Here is a 21,132-nt window from a genome sequence, read left to right on the forward strand (position 1 = left end):
CCCATAATATTACTTATTTCTTTAGGATCAAGTATTCTTTTCCCATCTTTTATTATGGCATGTCTAGGTGGTTTAACATGGGTACCATTTATTTCCTGAATTTTTCCATATTTTTGTATGGGAGTATTATTAGAGAGATCTGATACATATTTCCTCCATGAAATGATTCTTCCTTGAATTACTTCTTTTTAAATTTTGCAGATATTTTGTTGTATACAGGTTTTAATGTATCAATTTCTAGTAATAATACAGTCATTTTTGTAAAGTTCTTTCTAATATCGGTAATTTTTTATTCATTTTATTGAACTTTCTATTCAAATTATCTAATCGTCTCCCTATTGAGTGTTTCATATTTATTAATTCTGTTAACTCATCAGACCACCAGGGAACTTTGTGTTTTGTTGGATGGGGTTTGACTTTTGGTATTGCTTTATCAGCAGCATTTTTAATGAAATCAACAAGAAATTTATTAGTTTCATTATGGTCTTTTAAATATTCAAACTGTGGGATATTTCTAGTGTGCATTTCATATCGCTCCCAATCTGCTTTATAAATGTTATATTGAGGACATGTTTTGCAGGATTATTTTGCAGTAAGGAAATTAATATTGGGAAATGATCACTGGTGTGCAAGTCATCAACTGTATTCCAATCCAATCTGTCAACTATGCTTGTTGTACATAAAGTTAAGTCTACTGAGGAAAATGTTCCATGTGTTTTTGAAAATACGTGCTAATTTCGTCATCATTTATACAGCACATGTTGTTGGAATCCATGAACTCTTCTATTTTACTACCTATTCTATTTGAGTTTGTACAATGACAGTCCCATATTGGGTTGTGGGCGTTAAAATCACCTACTATTAATGTAGGTTCCTTAGTATTGTTAAGTAAATCTTTAAGTTTATCAATATCGTAACTTTTATTAGGTTGGTTATATAAGTTATAAATTATGTAATTATCATTTTTATCTGTATTTTAATACTTGATATTTGCAAGTCAGTAAAATTTACAGGTACTCTGTCATAACATACTTTGTTATGTACATATATAGCAGTACCTAAATTTCCTTCTTCTTCTCTAGATGTAGATACTAAGGTATATTTACCTATTTTTGATATTGTTTTGTTGACATGTTGCAAACATAATATCATTGGTTCATATTCTTTTAACAACTGTTGTATTTCTCTAGGTGTAATCTGGTCTGTAGACCATTTACGTTCCATTGTATAATATAACTATTGAAAATATTTTTATAGCGGTCGGGTTTTACTCTCTTTTTGTATTATCAATTTGGAATTTTTCTAATAATTTACTCACGACATTCATCTGTTTTTCCTTATAATAGACTAAGTGCTCAATGCACATGCACCTTTTTCATGGTTACTCAAATCTGTGTTTTCTTTTTTTCTATATTTCATAAAATTTCTTATAATGTTTGTTAAACCATCTTTTGTTATGCTTTTTGTTGTTATTGCATAATTCAATGAAACAATCATTACATCCACAAGTGTTATCATGTGTTTCTCTTTTCATTTGCTCTTGTACCAATTACTGGAGAAAGAGTAATCTCTTCTCCTTTGACATACTCATTATCATCTATGGTATGATTCTCTTTCACTTCTTCAGTGTTCTCGACATTTGCCTTCATAGGTTCTATTATTATTTTAGGAGATAAAGGTATATTCTTAGCTTGTTTTTGTTTTTGCTCCTTTTTCATCTCCTTTACCTTTGGTTTAACTGATGTTTCTCTAATAATAGTTGGTTTCTTCGTTTTGGGTGGTGTTCTCTCCAAAGGCCTTTTTTTATCTTTAATTTCCTGTCTATCTCTACCCTCTTCTGTTACTTTAGTAGCAGCATCCTCCTGTGTTTCTATCTGCATTAATATTTCAAATGAATTGGACAAAATATTATCCATCTCATTTCTACCTGTTTGTTTATTTTTTACAATTTTATTTTTTATTTCTAAATTATTAATTTTTTCTTGAGATTTACTTTTCTGTGCTCTGTTATTTCTATCTGTTTCCATTTTTGCTTCATTTTTTGCTCTTGTTATTGAGGAATATGAATGTTTCTTAGATGGATCTTGCATTCCTCTCACTTTTAATTCCAATTTAGCCTCTTTGACAGACATCCCTGTTCGTTCTTGCAACATTTTCAACTCTGTATTGTATATGTAGTACACACACTCCTTGGACCTAGCATGATGATCCTGTCCCCAGTTTACACATTTTGGTTCACTACATTTCCATTGTGTGGCATGTTCGTCAGATCCACAATAAGCACATACAGGTTCATTACGACAGTTTTTCTTTGTGTGTCCATACTTACTTTACAATTTTGACATTGTAGCGGTTTTGGGAACATAAGGTCTCAATTCTCTATTTTGACCCAAAAATTTTTATTTTTTGAGGTAACTCTTGACCCTCAAATTTTATTTTTGCAATTCTTAATGCTTTATTATTATGTTTACTTGGTATTATATATACCTCACAGTCTTGGATTTTGGTATATCTCATTTTAAGGAGCGCACGCTTACATAGAAATAATGCTGATTTTTATGGAATTTTTATATGTTAGACATATGTATAAGGTGATGTTCAGGAAAAATTTGAGAGTGATCGGATGATTATTTTGCATTTTATTAAAAAATAAAAAATAAAAAATTAAAATGATTCACCTCCTTCATTTTTAGAGCTATTGCAATGCGGCTTCATACACATAAAGCATATCACAGTATGAAAAAATAATGGGAAGAGTTTTTCTACTTTTCCTTTTTTTTTTTTGGATGGGGGCAAGGGGATTTTCCCCCAGTTTTAATATAATTTGATTATCACCGGTTCCTCGTCAACCTAAGAAAAATCTAGCCCCAAACAAATATTCGTCTTTCTTTCCTCTTTCCAATGGTATATTTAACTTTAAAATTGGTCTAAAAATAAAAATGTAGTTTGCGTTTGAAATGCAAAAAGTGAAAACTGAGAAAACGACCGTAAAAGATCAACAAGTGGTTTTGGCACTCGTGGAAAAAACTTACCTTAGAGCATTATTTTGGTTGATTTCTGGCTCCAGGTCACCCCCTTCCCTCTATAAAAAGGGGTATTATTCGCTCGAGGCGAGGGTATCATCAAGTACCACCTGACTCATTGTTGCCTTGTTTGAAACTAAGAAACTAGAAGTTTAGTAGCTACCAGGCTGATATTCTTGACTCATTTTCAGTCGTTTTTTTCACTTGTTTGGTCTTTTTGGTCTTTGGAGTTTGATTTTCAAGCCTTTTTGTCTCTCGAATGAAGAACTTTTTCTATACTTTCACTTGTGCCAAACAGATGTGTTAGCAAGTTGAATTTCTCATAGCCAAAGTTGTGTTCAATTTCCTCAATATTTATCTCACTCAATTGATGGTGCTGAGATTTTCCATTGCTAATTCGCTTTGCTGGGGCACTAACTGTAAACCTACACGGTTGGCACCTCATTAAAATATCAGTATCCCATCTATTGGCAGAGAATTCGACCTGAACTTTACCCCTGCAATTTCCTACCTTGCACCTAATACCCGACACTTTTATCTAACCGAGATTTGATATAATGAACTTGTCATCATATACTCCCTTTTCATCACCCTTTATTCATTTCATCAACTGTGAGAGTATTTTTGAAGGTGAAAGTATATAGATTGTATTTAGAGTTACTGGATGTAAAAAAGACAGCAAAAACACCGCAAATAGCGAAAAAAAATTGCTCAGAGTAAAAAGTGTCCCACCACCCGCTTTTCAACGTATGGTGGCAACCCTGTCTCCTACCACGCATTCACAAGGAACAAGCCATTGTTGTTGCCAGACACTGCCAGACGTAGGAGATAAGGTGATATAAAAAATCAAAATAATGAATAAATTAGGCGAATAAAGGAAAAAATGACAATAGTCATTAGGAGCCAAACGTCAGCCCTACCTGGTGTTCTCACCGTGTGGGGCGAAGGCCCAAAACCCCATCAATTTTAATATTTCGAAAAAATGCTTTGGTCACGTGATAACGAAGGTGTTGCTCATGTCTTACGGCCATTTAACCATTTTTTTAAATTTCAAAAATATTCATAAAATCTAAGAGTGCGCTCCCTTAAGAGTGTCCAACAGTATATTTTTGTCAACCGGTTCGTCATTATTTTCAGGAAGTACAATAGTACCTGAATGCTGTTCATAGTGTCATGCTTCTTTTTTTTTACATTTACATTGTCAACACTTTTTATTGATAGATAGTCCGCAGACTGGCCTTTTGTTGTCTAAACGACATTTCTGTCGTCGAGTGTCTTTTTAATAAGAAGTTTTCTAACTTTAGGGCTGAGATTTGCTGTTCTGTTTCCATGGTTAGAAACCTTGACCAACTCCCCACTCCCAAAGAGGAGTCAAGTGAGTCAAGGTTGGGTCAAGACGATATTTACTTTTTTTGATTTGTTGTGTACTGGAGCATAAGGTTCCAGTGTGATTATATTTGGATTCTTTATTGTTTTTTTCCAAAGAAAGGCTGTTGCAAGAGGTTCCATCGGTCGTCATCTGTGCCGAGTCACTACCATCAAAGGGCCCAGGGGTACTCGAATCTTTATTTTCACTTTGCATAAAGATTTGAGGGAGGAAAAAAAAACCTGAAAACCTTAAAAAGATATCATCAGCTTTTCATGGAGTTTTATTCTTCCACCAATGGCACAAGTGAGAACTGACTCCCAAATGTCCGCTCCCTACCCTACCCCAAAGGGGATGGCACAACATGATCAGAGTGGCCCAAGTGTAAGCCAAACCCGCTTGCTAGGACCGAGAGTATTACAAGAATACAATCATCCCCACCCTAATCATGTTGTGGGCAAACCGGATAGAATGCCGAGAGTCCTATCCGTAGAACCAGACCCCCCTGGAATCCCTGGTCCAGTCCTATCAAATAGTTCCGCCCTTGAGCTACCAATCTGGTAACTCTCGGGTCTCAACATTATCGGGCAGTTGATGGTCCTGCCACAGTTCTCACTATTTAGCTTCGGATATAAACCCATTCCCAGCTATGATATCTTTTCCTGTTTATCAGGTCCAGTAAATTTTACTAAAAGTGGAAAATTCCACAAATTTAATCCAAAATAATATATGATGGTATATGAGACTCGGACTCGAACCCAGAAACAAATTCCTGGGGTTCAAGAGCCCCCTCACCACGTCAAGGTGGTCTCATGTCGAGGGGGCACAAGGCAGAAAAGGTTACAGTCACACCCTGAATGAGGAGTGGAGGGCGTGAAGTCCCAATGATGGGGGAGCAAAATTATTATACCCTGGCCGCCGACCCCAAGAAACAATTGCTGGGGAAAGACGGCCTTACCGCAAGGCTTTCAAAATCGTGGGTTTGTACTGTACATTAAATATCAAAAACACACAATATATACACAAAAACAACACAAAAAAATCCCACCAGGAAAAAAGAGCTTAATAACAATCAGGCAGAGAGTTCCAAAAACACATCTGCACAGTAATTCCTTATGTAAAGGACTGATGGTTTGTATACTGTGTAGGAACAAATTTCCTTTTCTGCATAAAGAAAACTCACAATTTTTTAAAGAAAATTGTATTTTTCCAATACAAACCTGAGGTCCTTTACATTAGGAATTACTTTCAGTGAAGTTGGACGCAGCCATTGAACTTTCAAACAAGGTGGTTAGGCAGTTACCTACCATCCAGGAGGCAGGAGTCCTGCCTACCTGGATGTAAACATTCCAATTTGCCTTTCAGCCCAGGTGTCAGATGGAGGAGTGGAATGAGGTGGGTCTGAAAATGTAATGTAAAGAACCTCAGATTTGTATAGTTAGGAAAAATACAATTTACTTTAAAAAACTGTGATTTGTTCTGACACGATATACAAACCATTAGACCTTTACATTAGGAAGACTCACTGGCTGGAGGGAGAAATCTGAATGAGTCTCTATTGTAGAAATAGTTGATTGGAGAATGGTAATTTCATTCGTGGGAGAATAGTCGAATTGACTAGTTCGTTTGGTTCTTACTTTTTGTCCCCATTTTTGGTGTTCGTTTATGGACGGAAAGTAAACTGAATGATTGCCGTTTGTTGATATTAAATGTAAATTCTTAACTTTCCCCTTTTGTATTCTAATTGAATTAATTAATTTAGTGTTAAATGTATTCCTTATAAGGAAACAGTTTTGTTTTCCGTCTTTATTTTTCAACGTTGTTCGAGAGTTTCGGACAAAGGCAAAAAAAGAAAACGGAGTTGTTGGCGGTTTTGGTCCGACAAGGAGTCTTCAGTCTTGCGGCACCAGTCGGACAAAAGAACGGGTGTTCTTTCGCTAAAGAGTGAATTCAAGGATTTTAAAATTCGAAGAATATGAAGAAATTGATCTTAAAGAGGGTGCAGGTAAGTTGAAAGATAAAGACTTGCCTAAAATTGATTTGAGTTAGATAATTCTAACATATTCGAATTTTAAAGATTCACTCCGTAAGATTTCAGTTTACTTTTTGTCTTGTTTGTTTTGTTTTTATGTGGCCATGACTCTTGTTATTGGGCATAGCTGGAGTCGAAGGTTGTCGAGTTATGCTTAAGAGAATGTGACGGGTTCAATTACATCTGCAAAGGGGCACAACCTTTGAAAACATCAAGGTTGAAGTAGAGCGGTATTTCGCTAACCCTAGGAGGTCTAGGCCTGAAGTCGCATCTTTGTGTTCCTGGGCAGCAATGATTTGGATGCTATCCAAAGTACTGCGGAGGTATGGAAAGTAGAACAGTGTTGTGAGGCTTTTGCTGAATTACTGAAAAGTTGTGTCCTGATGCTAAACTAATTTTTGCCCAAATAGAGGATAGATTCTTTTGGAACCACTGTGAAAGTTTTGGCGTTGCAGCAGGATTTCAAGGCAAAATCTAATAAATTCAATAAGTGGTTGAATAACTGGTCGGGCAAGGATAGTTTGTTTATAATAAAAGGGGTTCACGGGATTTTCCGACCCACGCCTTTATGCCAGGGATGGAGTACACCTCAATATTGATGGTAATGAGAAGTTGGCTCGGAGAATGGCTGACTTTTTAGTATGAGCAAAAGCCTAAAAGTAAAGTTAGTCTAGCTGTTCTAGTGTCAAGTATATATTTTTTTTTCTCTAGGCTCATTTGGTTTTGTAATGTTAGGATTTTTTGTATACTGTTGTCATTCCTTATAAGGAAAGGAGCAGTATTGGTCCTTACTTGTACTTGTCTTAATTTAAGCTTAGATTAAGTTTATTTAGGTTAAGTTAGTAACCTTTTCATTTAAATAACCTGTTGATTAGCCTAGCTGATGTTAAGTGTAATCTAAATTATTTTTTATCAAGTTTCAGGTAGGCTAACCTAGTTTTGCTGTTAGCATAGTATGTTGTATATTTTTTTTTCTCATTAGGGAGTAATTGATGATAACTTGCTTTGCATTGACTTAAGTTTAGATTTTTTCTTTGGGTAATTTAGTATTGGTTAATAGCATTGTTCAAGATGACTAATTCTGAAATAAAAAAGTTAATTAAAAGGAGGGCTTATGTTAAGGGTTTAATAACTCTTGATATTAAGAAGGTTGACTCTTTAAAGGACTTGATATTAAGAAGGTTGACTCTTTAAAGGACTATCAAATTAATAGTCATTTGTTGCAAGAATTTATTCGTAAAATTGATGCTAATTTAGCAATAGTTGAGAATTTTGACGAAAGCATTTGTGAAATTGCTGCTGAAGATGAACTAGATAGTATTATGCAAGCAGCAAGAGATTATCATTATGAAATACAGAAAACTCTGTCAGAATTTAGAGTAAAATTTGATAATTTGTTTGGAGATAAGAATACACCTCAAAATAGTTCTAGTAAAATTGTAAAATTACCTCTCCCTCCTATTCAAATTCAGAAGTTTGAAAACAATGCAGTTAATCCATTTGCCTATTTTAACTTTAAGAAGGTTTTTAATAATGCTTTGGCTGGTATGCCTAACTTAACTAATGCTCAAAAGTTTATTTATTTAAAGGGTTATTTGTTAGGTGAAGCGTTAAGTATAGTAGAAAACATTACAGTAAATGATGAGGGTTTTGATTTGGCTTTTAAGCAATTAGATCTTAATTTTCTGGATGAAGACAACATAATTGATCAAGTAATAGGTGAAGTTTTGAACACTTCTGAAGTAAAATCTCTTAGTGAAGTAGAATCTTTGGTTAGATCTTTGAATAATAAATTCATTGACTTGAAGGGACTTGGTATAGATCTGATTGAAGTCGATTCGGCTGCTCTATTGCTAGTTAGCAAAATTGTAAATAGGAAACTTCCTAGAAATTTTTGATAGAACTCTCTAGAACTACAGGATCTTCTTATTCTAATTTTAACCAGTTGTTAGATAATTATCAGAGTATTATTGCACGCCTTAGTTTAGGTCATAATGAAAATTCTGGTGCAAAACCTAAAGTTAAATATGAAGGTAAAGACCGTAATTTCTAACAATCAAAGTATAGTAATAAATCTACTGCTAGTAATGATTCTAATAAAGTTCAATTTACCAGTAAACCTTTTTCTTCTGGTAGATGTAAATTTTGTAAAGAAACAGGTCATAACTCTTCTAAATGTACTAGATTTGATACTTTGCAAGCTAGGAAGAATAGAGCTGAAGAACTAACTTCATGCATTAAATGCTTGAGTGATAGGCATAGGGCCTTGGAATGTCCGGGAAATAAATCATTGTTACCTTATAAATGTTTTTCTTGCAATAAATCTGAACATCATGGAGCAATGTGTCCTCATGCTATTAAGGATTTTGGTAAAAAGTATTAAGTTGTCAATCAGGGTCTGAAATATTTGTTCCCTTTATTACACTCAAAGTTGGTAGGGTAGGGAAATCTTTTAAATGTTGTTTTCTATTAGACACTGGAGCCCAGTTTAGTGTTATTAATAAACAAATTGTTGATTGTAAATTAGGAGATTATTGTGGTGCTCCTTTATCTAGGTTAGTTTCTTCTTTTGGGTTGCCAGCTAGAGTTAGTGAGGGATTTCATTTGGTAGCTGATTTAACAATGCCTTGTGGGAGAAAGTCTATTGTCTTTTTTTTGCACTGGAAAATTTTAGTCTTTCCCTCCAAACTCCTATGTTGCCTTCTGTAGTTAAAAATTTGGAATCTGCAGGTTATTCTGTATGTAATAATTACCCAGGAAGGAATTCTGAAATTGTAAATATATTAGGTATCCTAGGGAATGATATCCTTCAGGAATTTAGTCAGTTAGATTTAGACTCCGTAGAGTTGTTTAATATTAAGGTTAGAGTAATTAAGTTGGCCAATGGGGTTATTCCATTTGGTACAGTAGTCAATTTTGTTCATCCTTCACAAAGGAAGCTTTTTTATGAGAGAATTGATTCTTATGAACCTTGTGTTAGAGATAAACCAGTAAGGGAGGTAGAGTCTTGTCCTATAGTTGATAGTAATACAATCTTGGAAAATAGACCAAGAGGTAATGGTAAAACTGAATCTGTTAGGTTTATTCCTAATAAGGAGATTAAATATGTACCTGAATGTAACAGAGAATCTAGAGTTTTTATAATTTTTCCCTTAATTTGGAGATTAAACAGACTTCTAAGCCTGATAAGATTAGACCTCTGGAATTTGTTCCTCCTAAGCAACCTGGAAAACAGAAGTTATTAGTAAATTTTGCAGTTAATCCAGTAGGCTATAACTTCGATCCATTGAATGATATCTTTCCTGATTCTTGTGTCGAGTATGGACTCGACAATTTCTACAACTTGGAATCGATTGGGATTAAAGATGAAAATTCCCTTCCTTATGAAGATCAACAAGTTGCTGAATTTGTTAAATCAATTTCTTTTCATGAAGGACATTATCACGTTCAGTTCCATGGAAAAAGGATTTAATTGAAAAAGTCCCTAACAATTTAAAGATTTCATTGGCAGTTGCTGAGCGGATTTACTCTAAATTAGAAGATCAGAATATATCCTCTAAATATGAGGAAGTTTTTGATAGACAGGAGGAGCTTGGCATTATTGAGTCTGTTAAAAATAGAGCCGCAGGCCAAGTATTCATTCCTCATCGTCCTGTCATAAGAAAGGATGAAAATGCCACCACTAAAATCCGTCCTGTATTCAATTGTAGTTTAAAGGTGGGAAAAGCTCCTTCATTAAATGAAGCCGCTTTTCCTGGTATTGATTTGATGAACAACTTGTTGTCATTAGTTTTGTATTTCAGGAATAATGATTATGTAGTAGTAGCTGATATAGTGAAGGCTTTTTCTCCAAGTTAGGTTATCTTTAGAGTCTGATCGAAATAGATTTTGTTTCTTTAGAAAGATAAATGGGAAGTTTGTTGCTTATAGGTATAATACCATAATTTTTAGATTTGTAAGTTCTCCTTTTATATTGAATTATATTATTCAACATCATTTGTCTAGTTATAGAGGAATGAAGTAGCTTCTCTGATTAAAGACAAATTTTATATGGATAACTTGGTGCTCTCTTCTAATCAGGAGCCCAGATGCCATTTATTATCAATTCTATAAAGGAAATTATGAATTCAGGGGTTGCCTTTACGGGAGTGGGGTTCTAATTGTCCTGCTTTGTTATCTACTCCTGATGAAGATGAAAGGTAGCTTCTTCTGAAATGAAGATTTTAGGATATATTTATGACTCTAACCAGGATACCTTACAATTAAAGGTTAAGCAATTGAACAAGGGTGCTTCCTCAAAGCGTCAGATTTTGTCAGCTTAATCTTCTGTCTTTGACCCTATTGGCATATTTGCACCTATAATGCTGCAGGGCAAGCTTATTATTTGTAAGTTGTGCCAACAAGTTTCAGACTGGGATGAAACAGCTAGTGCTGAAATTTCTAAGTTATGGAGTAAATTTTGTAGTTCTTAAAGTGAGGTTAGTCAAGCTTCTTTTTCCAGACAAACTTATAAAACTGATGCTCCTGTCAAGCTCTTTTTGTTTGCAGATGCTTGTAAGGAAGCTTATGGTTGTGCTATGTATGCTGTGCAAGGTGGTCATAGTTCCCTGATATTTGCTAAGACTAAGGTTAGCCCTATTAAGGAGAAAACTCTTCCGACTTTAGAACTTTTGGCTGATCAATTAGCTTTGAAGTGTTTTGATACTATTTTTGAAAATAATCTATTAAATTGTACTAAAATTGAAAGCATAACTCTTTTTATAGATAGCCAAGTAGTTCTTCGTTGGATTCTTTCTAATAGGGCTCCTAAGAGAAACACATTTGTGAATAATAGGTTGAAGGAAATTTCTAATCTGTTAGATAGGATTTCTGATAGATATTGTAGAGTTTCATTAGCTTATATTCCTTCATCTAGCAATCAGGCTGATTTACTTACTAAACCTTGTACTTGTAAGCATTTTCTTGAAAATTTCAGTCTTTGGATCAAAGGGCCTTCTTGGTTGAATTCTCCTGACGAGTGGCCTAAGGGTCTTTTGGGTTGTATTCCTGATAATGTGAAGGGTGACTTAATTTCTCCTGTAGTGTTCCCTAAAAAGGAACCTCTTGTAAATATTAGTAATTTTTCTAGTTTTTCTAGGCTTATAAGTGCAGTTTCTAAGGTATTTACTGTTGTATATAAGTTTAGGAAAATTCAAGCTGACCCTGTTGAGGCAGCTTCTAATTACCTTATAAGGTTAATGCAAGAGGAAACTTTTCCTCTTGAATTATCTTATCTAAAGAGTAGAAATTCTTTAGTTGAAGTTCCACCTTTAGTTAGGCAGTTTAATTTGTTTCTGGATGACAATGGTATAATGCGAACTAAAGGTCGGATTGATAAAAACATTACTTTAAAATTTGATATTGTTAATCCTATTCTTGTGGATAAGAAGCATCATTTGACCCGGTTGTTGATTTATTATGCCCATTGTAAGTCTATGCATATGGGTTTGCAATCCACTCTTAGTTTTTTTGCGCATGCATGGTTTGTGGATTGTGAAGGCTAGGCAAGCAGTTTTGTCTGTCCTTAAGGATTGTATTGTATGCAAGCGTTATAATGCTAGCACAGTGAAGTATCCTTCTCCTTCTTCACTTCCGTCTTCCAGGGTTAATGTGAGTGTGCCTTTTGCTCATACTGGTGTGGACTATACAGGCCACTTATGGTTGAGGGAGAAAAATGGAGAAAAATTTAAGGTGTACATTCTTATTTTCACTTGTTTCAATACTAGAGCCATACATTTGGAAGTTGTCCAGTCTATGTCAACCTCGGAATTTATATTAGCTTTCATTTGATTTTCTAATAGGTTTGGTGTTCCTGTTGCTGTTTATTCAGATAATGCCAAGTCCTTTGTTCAGGCTGGTAATATAATTGAACAGTTACTTACTTCTTCTGAGTTTGAGGAGAAGTTTAGGGTCACTTCAATTTCTCATAAGACTATCCCTGTGTACGCAGCGTGGTATGGTGCTGTTTGGGAAAGATTAATTAAAACAGTTAAGCATTGCCTTTTTAAAACTCTTGGTAGAAAATTTTGAATAATAGGCCTTTAACTTATAGATCTTGTCAAAATGAGTTAGATATAATTTCTCCTAATCATTTCTTGGTTGGCAGATTTATTCCTTCATTAACATTTGGTGATTCTGAACAAGTTCCTGAGTAGGAGTATGGTGAGGAGGATGAGTATTCTTCTCGCCTTGCTCGTACTTTGAAACTAGGGATGGACTTTATGAAAGCTTTAAGGAAGGGTGGCTTTCTGAATATCTAGTAAGTTTGAAAGAAAAGGATAGATCTTCTTTTCATCCTCCAAGAAAGTGGGAAACAGGGGAAATTGCTCTCTTTAAATTACCTTTCAAATCTAGAACTTATTGGCCATTGGTTAGAATTGTTGAAACATTCAGTGATAACGAAGGTGTTGTACGTACTGTTCGTATTGTTAAGCCTGATAAAAGTGAAAGTGAAGTTAATGTTAGTTTTTTAATACCTTCAGAATTATATTCTGAACTTAATGATCCTAATTTATATGTTCAAATTGAAGAACAAGAAGAAAATGTTAGTGAGTTGGAGACAGATGAAATACCTGACACTAAAACAGCTTTGCCCAATGAAACATCTACTAGGCCTACCAGTAGTACTGCTCTTACTTCCAGAAACCTAATAAGAAGTTTAGCTCGGGAAGGTAGATTGTAAACAATGGTTTGTTTTTGTTTTATAAAAGTTGTCTTTTGTTGTCGAGTTAATCTGTCAAAATGATTCTTTTGTGTAACCACTTTTCTTTTTGTTGTTGGGGAAGGTGTAGAAATAGTTGATTGGAGAATGGTAATTTCATTCGTGGGAGAATAGTCGAATTGACTAGTTCGTTTGGTTCTTACTTTTTGTCCCCATTTTTGGTGCTCATTTATGGACGGAAAGTAAACTGAATGATTGCCGTTTGTTAATATTAAATGTAAATTCTTAACTTTCTCCTTTTTGTATTCTAATTGAATTAATTAATTTAATGTTAAATGTATTCCTTATAAGGAAACAGTTTTGTTTTCCGTCTTTATTTTTCAACATTGTTCGAGAGTTTCGGGCAAAGTGAAAGAAAACGGAGTTGCTGGCGGTTTTGGTCCGACAAGGAGTCTTCAGTCTTGCGGCACCAGTCGGACAAAAGAACGGGTGTTCTTTCACTTAAAGAGTGAATTCAAGGATTTTAAAATTCGAAGAATATGAAGAAATTGATCTTGAAGACGGTGCAGGTAAGTTGAAAGATAAAGACTTGCCTAAAATTGATTTGAGTTAGATAATTCTAACATTATCAACTGACTGGAGTTCGCTACACCTTGAGTTCCCTGCCTGGTCGACAGAGCGAGGAAGGGAAAACCTGCCTCTGACAAAGTGATTGGGTTGTAGGAAACGCGCGATCAATTGTCAGACTTCTGGGCTTTTTCTTATGAATGAGGGAGACATCATTTCACACAAAAACAGGCTAGGCTGAACCTTGAGAAGTCGGCGACAGTAAGACAAATACAAGTATTGGGTTAGTCTTTTTGTCATGATCTCCTTCCTCCCCTTGCTAGAGGAAGAAGCAGGTTTGCTTCTATGATCCTGAAAGGAAACAGAACGGAAGCTCGAAGTGTATGCTTACCTGCATTGACCACCAGATCCAGAATGTAACAGCACGTCCGCTCTCTGCCCACAAAAAGAGAGCCAGGATGAAGAGAAAAAGGAGAGGCCAGTCACTCCCACATTCGTTCTTGCACCCACAACCGCACATCTTAGGCGAGATGCAACCCTGTCCTGTTAGAGGAGCTGGGCAAGCTACACAACTTGTTGAGCAGCCAACACAGGTCCCAAGAAAGAGGTGTCCAAGGACTTGTGGGCAATATCCCGACAGTAGAAAGAAGTGAAGGTGGTCTGCTGAGACCATATCCCTGCTTTCAATACCTGGGAACCGACAGGTTCTTCCAGAATGCGAGGAACGGACCAATGCTCTGGATTTTGTGAGCTCTCGGACAGAAGGTACCAGTGTCATCTTCTCCAGCAACAGAATACGCTCTTCTTATCGTCTCACAAAGCCAGAAAGAAATAGTGTTCTTGGACACCTCTTTCTTGGTCGAGCCAATGCTAACATACAGTCGTCAACAATGAGGCTGGAGATGGCGAGTTCTCTTCAGATAGTGTGGCAGCACTCTAACAGGACACAGTAGCATCTTGTCTGGGTCATTACCTACGAAGTCCTCTAGGGAGGGGATCGTGAAGGACTTGAACCTAGTGTCAGGGACCAATAGATTCCTAGTCTTCGCTAAGAAGTCCGGGATGAAATCGAGCGTAGCTGATCCCCATCCCCTCAAGTGTTTAACATCAAAGGAAAGTCTGTGAAGTTTTCCTACTGTGTTCACTGATGCCATGGCAAGCAGGAAGACGGTCCTGAGGGTCAGCTCCCTGATGACTCTTGCAAAGGTTTGTACGGTGCACGAGTTAGGTGCCTTAGAACGAGAGTCACATCCCATGCAGGGGGCCTCAGGTCCATGGGTGGGCAAGATCTCTCAAAGCTTCTCATCAGAAGAGAAATCTCAAAAGAAGAGGAGATATCTAGCCATTTCAGCCACAAGACCAGACCGAGGGCAGCTCTGTAGCCTTTTACGGTTGAAACGGAGAGAAGCTTCTCTTGGCGAAGAAAGACGAGGAAGTCTGCAACCTGGTGAACAGCAGCTCCGACTGAGAGAAACCCCGTCCATGACACCAACCACAGAAGATGGTCAAACTTTCCCTGGTATACTGCGGAGGACTGCCTGAGGTGTCTAGCCATCTCCGTTGCTGCGCGACGCAAAAAGCCTCTTGGTCGCAGGAGATGCTGGATAACCGCCAGCCGTGAAGACAAAGGAACTGCACTGCTAGGTGGTACCGCTCTATGTGGGGTTGACACAGCAAGTTGGGCCAGGGGAGAATCTCTCTCAGTGTCTCGGAAAGAAGAGCTACCAGGTCGAGATAATAAACAGCCTGAGGCCATTTGGGAGCCACCAGAATCATCCTGAGATTTGGGGTGATCATCACTTGGCTGATCACCCTGCGAATCAGACAAAATGGAAGAAAGGCACAGACATCAAGGTTGTCCCATGGGTGTTGGAACACATCCTCTACAGTGGCCCATGGGTCCAACACGACTTGAGCAGATCTGAAGTTTTCTGTTGTGCCGGGTGGTAAACAGATCTATGCTGGACATCAGGCCCATTGCTTGCTGACGTATGCCACTAACATGTGTTGTCGCTCATCAACACCACGGAGTGTCCCATCACTCAATCCTGAACTGAGAGCCAAGAAGCCTGCCGTGAGTTCCAGGATGTTGATGTGAAGGTGCTTGTCCCGGTGCCACACTCCCGAAGTCAGCAACTCCTCCAGGTGTGTGCCCCATCCCTCGGTCAATGCGTCCGAGAACGGAAGCATGTCCGGAGGGGGAGGATGTAGGCATACTCTATTAAGAGGTTCCCATCGTCCATCCACCAGTCTAGGTCCTCTCTCACCTCCTCCAAAAGAGGGATGAGACTAGGACCAGTAATCTTCAGTCACCACTGCAGGGACCAAAGGTGCACACGCCCATGAGGACCAGCTTCTCCAAGGACAACAGGTGACCGATGACGATTTGCCATTGCCAAGCTGGCTGCTCCTGTCTAGACAGGAACAGCTGTGCTGCCTTTCTGAATCTGCTGATACGAGAGTAAGAGGGGAGCACTCTTGCTGCTACCATATCTATCAGCATGCCCAGGTACTTTATCCTCTGCTTGGGGGGTGAGATGTGACTTCTCGAAATTTACTACGATCCCTAGATAGTGGCCAAACTCAAGGAGCTGATCCCTGTCCTGAAGTAACTGCAAGCGGGAGCTCACCAGGACCAGCCAATCGTCGAGATACCTCAACGGATGTATCCCGTGCAAATGGGCCCAAGCTGACACTAGGGTGAACACTCGCGTGAACACCTGGGAAGTGGTCGAGAGCCTGAAACAGAGTGCCCTGAATTGGAACACCGTCTCCCAGAGGATAAAGAGAAGGTACTTGCAGGAGGATGGATGGATGGATGGGTATTTGGAAATACGGATCCTTCAAGTCCACCATAAGCATGAAGTCATTCTCCCTGATGGAGGCATGCATGGAACAAGCTGTCTCCATTGTGAACCGAGTCTGATGAACGAATCAGTTCAGGGGAGAGAGGTCTATGACTGGTCTCCAGCCACCCGAAGCTTTCTCCACGAGATGGACACGGCTGTAAAACCCTGGGAACCGATCCAACATGACTTCTACAGCACCCTTGCTCAGCATGGCTTGCACCTCTTACGCGAATGCAAGATCCTTCGTTGAACCAGGAACGTAGGTACAGAGAAAGACCAGAGAGTTGGTGACGGGTGGCTGAGACTCGAAGGGGAGTAGATATCCCTCCTGAAGGACACTAACTACCAAGGTCTCGGCTCTGTATCACTTCCATGTTGCCCCCCTGGCTTGATACGCAACCCCCAACCACTGGCAGCAGCTGGAGGGGAGTGCCACTCCTAACGTTTCCCCTTCTTCTTCACTGTGCCCCCTTTACTGGGCTGGAAAGAGGGCTGAAAGGGGTGCGACTGCCACCCTTTCCGGTGGAAAAAGAAGGCTGGATGTTCCCACAGGAACCCATCAAAGTCTGGGAATTCTTGGGAGCCAAGGAAGTGCTTGCTTGGCCTGAAAGCCTAGCCACAGTGGAGTGCGAAGACCTCGAGGTCTTGGCCACTGCCTAGTGGACAAGGCAGTTCTTCAGCCTGACACTTGTCCACCGCAGCATCTACCAGCTCTCTAGGGAACAGAAAGGCAGAACCCAGCAACAGTCCGTTCCAGAGTGTCATTGCCGACTCGGGATCTACAAAGTTAAGTATACCTTAGTTTTACCAGACCACTGAGCTGATTAACAGCTCTCCTAGGGCTGGCCTGAAGGATTAGACTTATTTTACCTGGCTAAGAACCAATTGGTTACTTAGCAACGGGACCTACAGCTTATTGTGGAATCCGACCACATTATTGCGAGAAATGAATTTCTATCACCAGAAATAAATTCCTCTAACTCTTCATCAGCCGGCTGGGGGAATTGAACTCCAGCCCATCGAGTGACAGTCTGAAGCTCTACCGACTCACCCAACGAAGGGCTTACAGACCTGGCAAAATGAGAAATGACAGCGTCTCTTCTCTTTAACATCAAGTTCGCCCACAGGTTTGCCGTCTGGTGGGCAAGGTAAGAGATGGCTCTACCTCCAGACTGGCACAGCCTCCTGAAAGCGGAGTCCTCCCCAGGCACGATAGCGCCCGAGGAGGCAGCTACTTTGGATACTGTGAATGACCACAGATCCAGCCAGGAGACTGCCTGGAGAGCTGCCATAGCGGTGGCTTCCAGGGTTGCTGCTGCTTGCTGTGCGAGGGGGATTCCTTCCACAGTAAGCTGTTGCAGCGAGAGACCTGGGCCTAGATGCACCAAGTCCAGGTCAACCTCCTTGGTCAGCAACGCCCTCTCCAAGGGCGTATAGAAATGCATCTGTCGAGGCAGAGGAGGATAAAGCAGCTTATCCGAATGGTTTGAATGAAGTGAATTATCTTGCCCAGAAACAAGATTATTCACCTGATCGAGAACTTCCTTGGCAAGCGTGGATCATGGCAGCCCCAACAAAACCTTGGATTCCTTTTTCAGGCCCCAGAAGGATTTGAGGCACGAGGGACAATCCACATATGAGGCCATGTTCCCTTCAGTGCTGATGGATCAGCGCTATGACCTATGCAAAAGTCCTCTGTCTTTCAGGGGTTTCAGCATCCTGGCGGAGAGGACCCTCGAGTCTTTCCAGGGTGCGATCCTCCTGATCTAGTCTCCTGGCAGGAGGGAGAACCTCGACAGACCCCTTGGATTCTACCCGCACTACGCGGGTGTACGACCTAGTCAATCCAAGGACCGACCCAGGAACATATTCCTTTGTAGACGAATTCTGGAGAGAGGAGTCTCCAGAGTTCCTCCTGATCGACTCGCCCCTCCCAGGGAAAACCCAGGAGGTTGAGGGGACAGGCAAGGAGGATCAGGCACCCTCATTGGTCCTGCTGGCGAAACCAGCAGGAGGAGAGGGCCGAGAGCGGTCATCAACCCGCGGTGATGATGGCAACCAGGGTCCAGGAGAGCGCCATCGCCTCGGAGAAGTGCTGTTCTGATTAGAGCGTAGCGGTTCACGCGAGCCGAGCCCAATGCTCAACTCGACCTAGCCAGGCTGCAGTTGTCTGGTGAGAACTTGCGCTGTCTTCTTGACGGGCCCCAGTCTTCTTCGAGGCCAGAACCTCACGAGAAGGCTGTACAGGGAACCTCCTCTCTGTCTCACCAGATGCTCGGACTCGAGAGACCGAAGCACCTACCTGGGAACCTGGCTTGGCACTAGAGGCAGTGCCAGCAGGCAAAGCCCAGACACCTGCATGTCTTGGCTCATTCTCCCATCTTGTGCCTGAACTGGTACGGTGAGCAGACTCTCCAGTACTGGTTCTGGATACCCGAGTCTCCTTAGAGGCCTGGGTACTTGGATTGGCTCATGAACATGCGCCCGACAGTGCCAGCCTTAGAAGTGGACTTCTTAAGCACAGCAACAGGTGTGCAGACCGAGGTTTGCACCCCACGGCTCCGAAAATGCTAGATCCAGGGGTCAACAATTCGGTTTGCTGACCTGACAGACAAGAAGAGCCGAGGGATCCCACAGCTTCCCCTGTGGAGGGAGGCAGTCCCTTAGAAGTTCCAGAACGGGATTTCTTAGAAAGGGGGGGGAGACAGCTTTCTTCTTCTTCGACCAATGAGCCACAGAAGAAGAAAGGGAGGAGGTAAGATGACAACGACGAAGATGAAGACAATGAAGACGAAGAGGACGACACCTTCCTGGACCTCTTCTTCGACTTCTTCTTTGTCATCTTCTTCAGGATGGAGGTCAAGTCCCCCATCCAGGAGGGAGCAGCAGATGTCACAGGAGCAGCCGGGGTGGCCAGGATAGCAGGAGCGACCCGGGCAGCAGATTCATCAACAGCAGTGACTGGGGCAGCTGGGGCAGCCAGTACAGCATGGGAGCCAGGAAGCCAGAGCAGCAACTGGGGCAACTGGAACAGCCCAGGCAGGCGGAGGAGCCAGGACTGGCTGACAGCCAAGGAAGCCAGGAGCCACGACCAGGGCGACTGGGATAGCCGGGGCAGGTGGAGCAGCCAGGATAGCCTGGGAGCCAGCAAAGCCAGGAACAGCAGGAACAGGAACCATAACATGAGGCATGGAAGAGGTCACCATCATGGAGGGTCCTGGCTGGGACAGCAGGGCCATGGAGGAGCCAGGAGGCAGAGGCACTGCATGCTGAGGTGCTGGCATGGCAGCCACCTGGGTCCCCAGGTGAGACGAGATTGTCACCGGCATCTTGGCGAAAGCAGTCATGGTCACAGTGCTGGTGGTAGAGGTAGCCGCGGCGTGAGTTACCACCAGAGCACCAGTCAGATGAGCGAGGAGACCTTCCAGTGATGGAACGCCAGGAAGACCCAGATGGAGCCAGGTTGAATTCAGTTCTGTAGCCTTCCCCCCGAGAGAAGTCTCCACTCACTCCGGGGGAATTTGGCGAGGAGAGGCCCCCGAGAAGAGGTTGTCCTGATTGCCCCCTCCCCACCCATTGCTCACGCCCGATGAAGCGAGCGAAGAAGGCTAAGGAGAAGCAGCCAGAAGGGGAAGTTTGCTGTGAGAAACAGTCCCGAAGGGTTAGCCACCAAGGGAGTCATCGGGGGCATAAAACCCTCAGATGCCGCCTTGGAAGGCTTCCTCCGGTACTGTTTCCTCCCCTCAAACTTCACTGCTCAGCCGACCAGGAGCAACACTCTGCACAAGTAGATCCTCGTGAACACATATGGCCCCTACAAGAGGAGCAAAGGGCGTGCGGGTCCACATCAATATTTGACCTGAAGCTACTACACTTCTTCCCACCAACCGCGGGGCACACGAGCTGGGGGGGGGGAAGGCTTACGAGGTTTATTTCCTACATGAGCTTGCATAATGACAAACACACAAAGCAATCAAAACAAAGCAAATTGAAAAGATCCCACTGGGAAAACAGCTCAACAGTAGTCAGGGCAGAGAGCGAGAAACATGTCTGCATTGCACGACATTAGAAAAGCAAATTGAATGTTTACATGCAGGCAGGTGGGACTCCACCTCCTGGATGGTAGATAACTGCCTAACCACCTTGTTTGAAACTTCAATGGCTATTTCAGCTTCATGCTGAAAGTAATTCCTAATGTAAAGGACCAATGGTTTGTATATCGCGTCAGAACAAACCTGCAATTTTAACCTCAATGAATCTGCAGGCCTAAGCAAAAATACCTGTCCATTCTCCATGATGAGACCGATGTATTCCTCGTAAGTGTAGGCCCTCCGACTCGTGAAGTTCCTACAGGACTTCTTCGTTTGAAGGTTTCCCTTGCTGCCTGGTAAGGACACTGCTCCACAGCTGGAAAATGAATAAAATTAATTAAATATTAGAATTAATTACTAGAATTAAATATTACAAATCCTACGTGAAGAACGAGGAACAAACTAGAATTAAATACCAGAAGCTATGTCAGTTTCAATAAGTATTTTTCGAGCAAATCTCTGAATGTTTTCGTTCCAACTGTAAGTAGCATTGTAAGTAATGTA

At 40.7% G+C, this 21,132-nt stretch overlaps 1 long non-coding RNA gene across 2 annotated transcripts in view; it reads right to left on the minus strand.

Annotated features, from left to right (window-relative positions):
• LOC136856544 (uncharacterized) overlaps positions 1 to 21,132 on the minus strand; it is a 213,005-nt gene that overhangs the window by 9,177 nt on the left and 182,696 nt on the right. For both annotated transcript variants that reach the window (XR_010858389.1, XR_010858390.1), the window contains exon 3: positions 20,818 to 20,944. This is a non-coding gene — a long non-coding RNA (uncharacterized lncRNA). The remainder of the gene's footprint in view (positions 1 to 20,817; positions 20,945 to 21,132) is intronic.

Source organism: Macrobrachium rosenbergii, chromosome 36, assembly GCF_040412425.1.
Source record: "Macrobrachium rosenbergii isolate ZJJX-2024 chromosome 36, ASM4041242v1, whole genome shotgun sequence".
NCBI lineage: Eukaryota > Metazoa > Arthropoda > Malacostraca > Decapoda > Palaemonidae > Macrobrachium > Macrobrachium rosenbergii.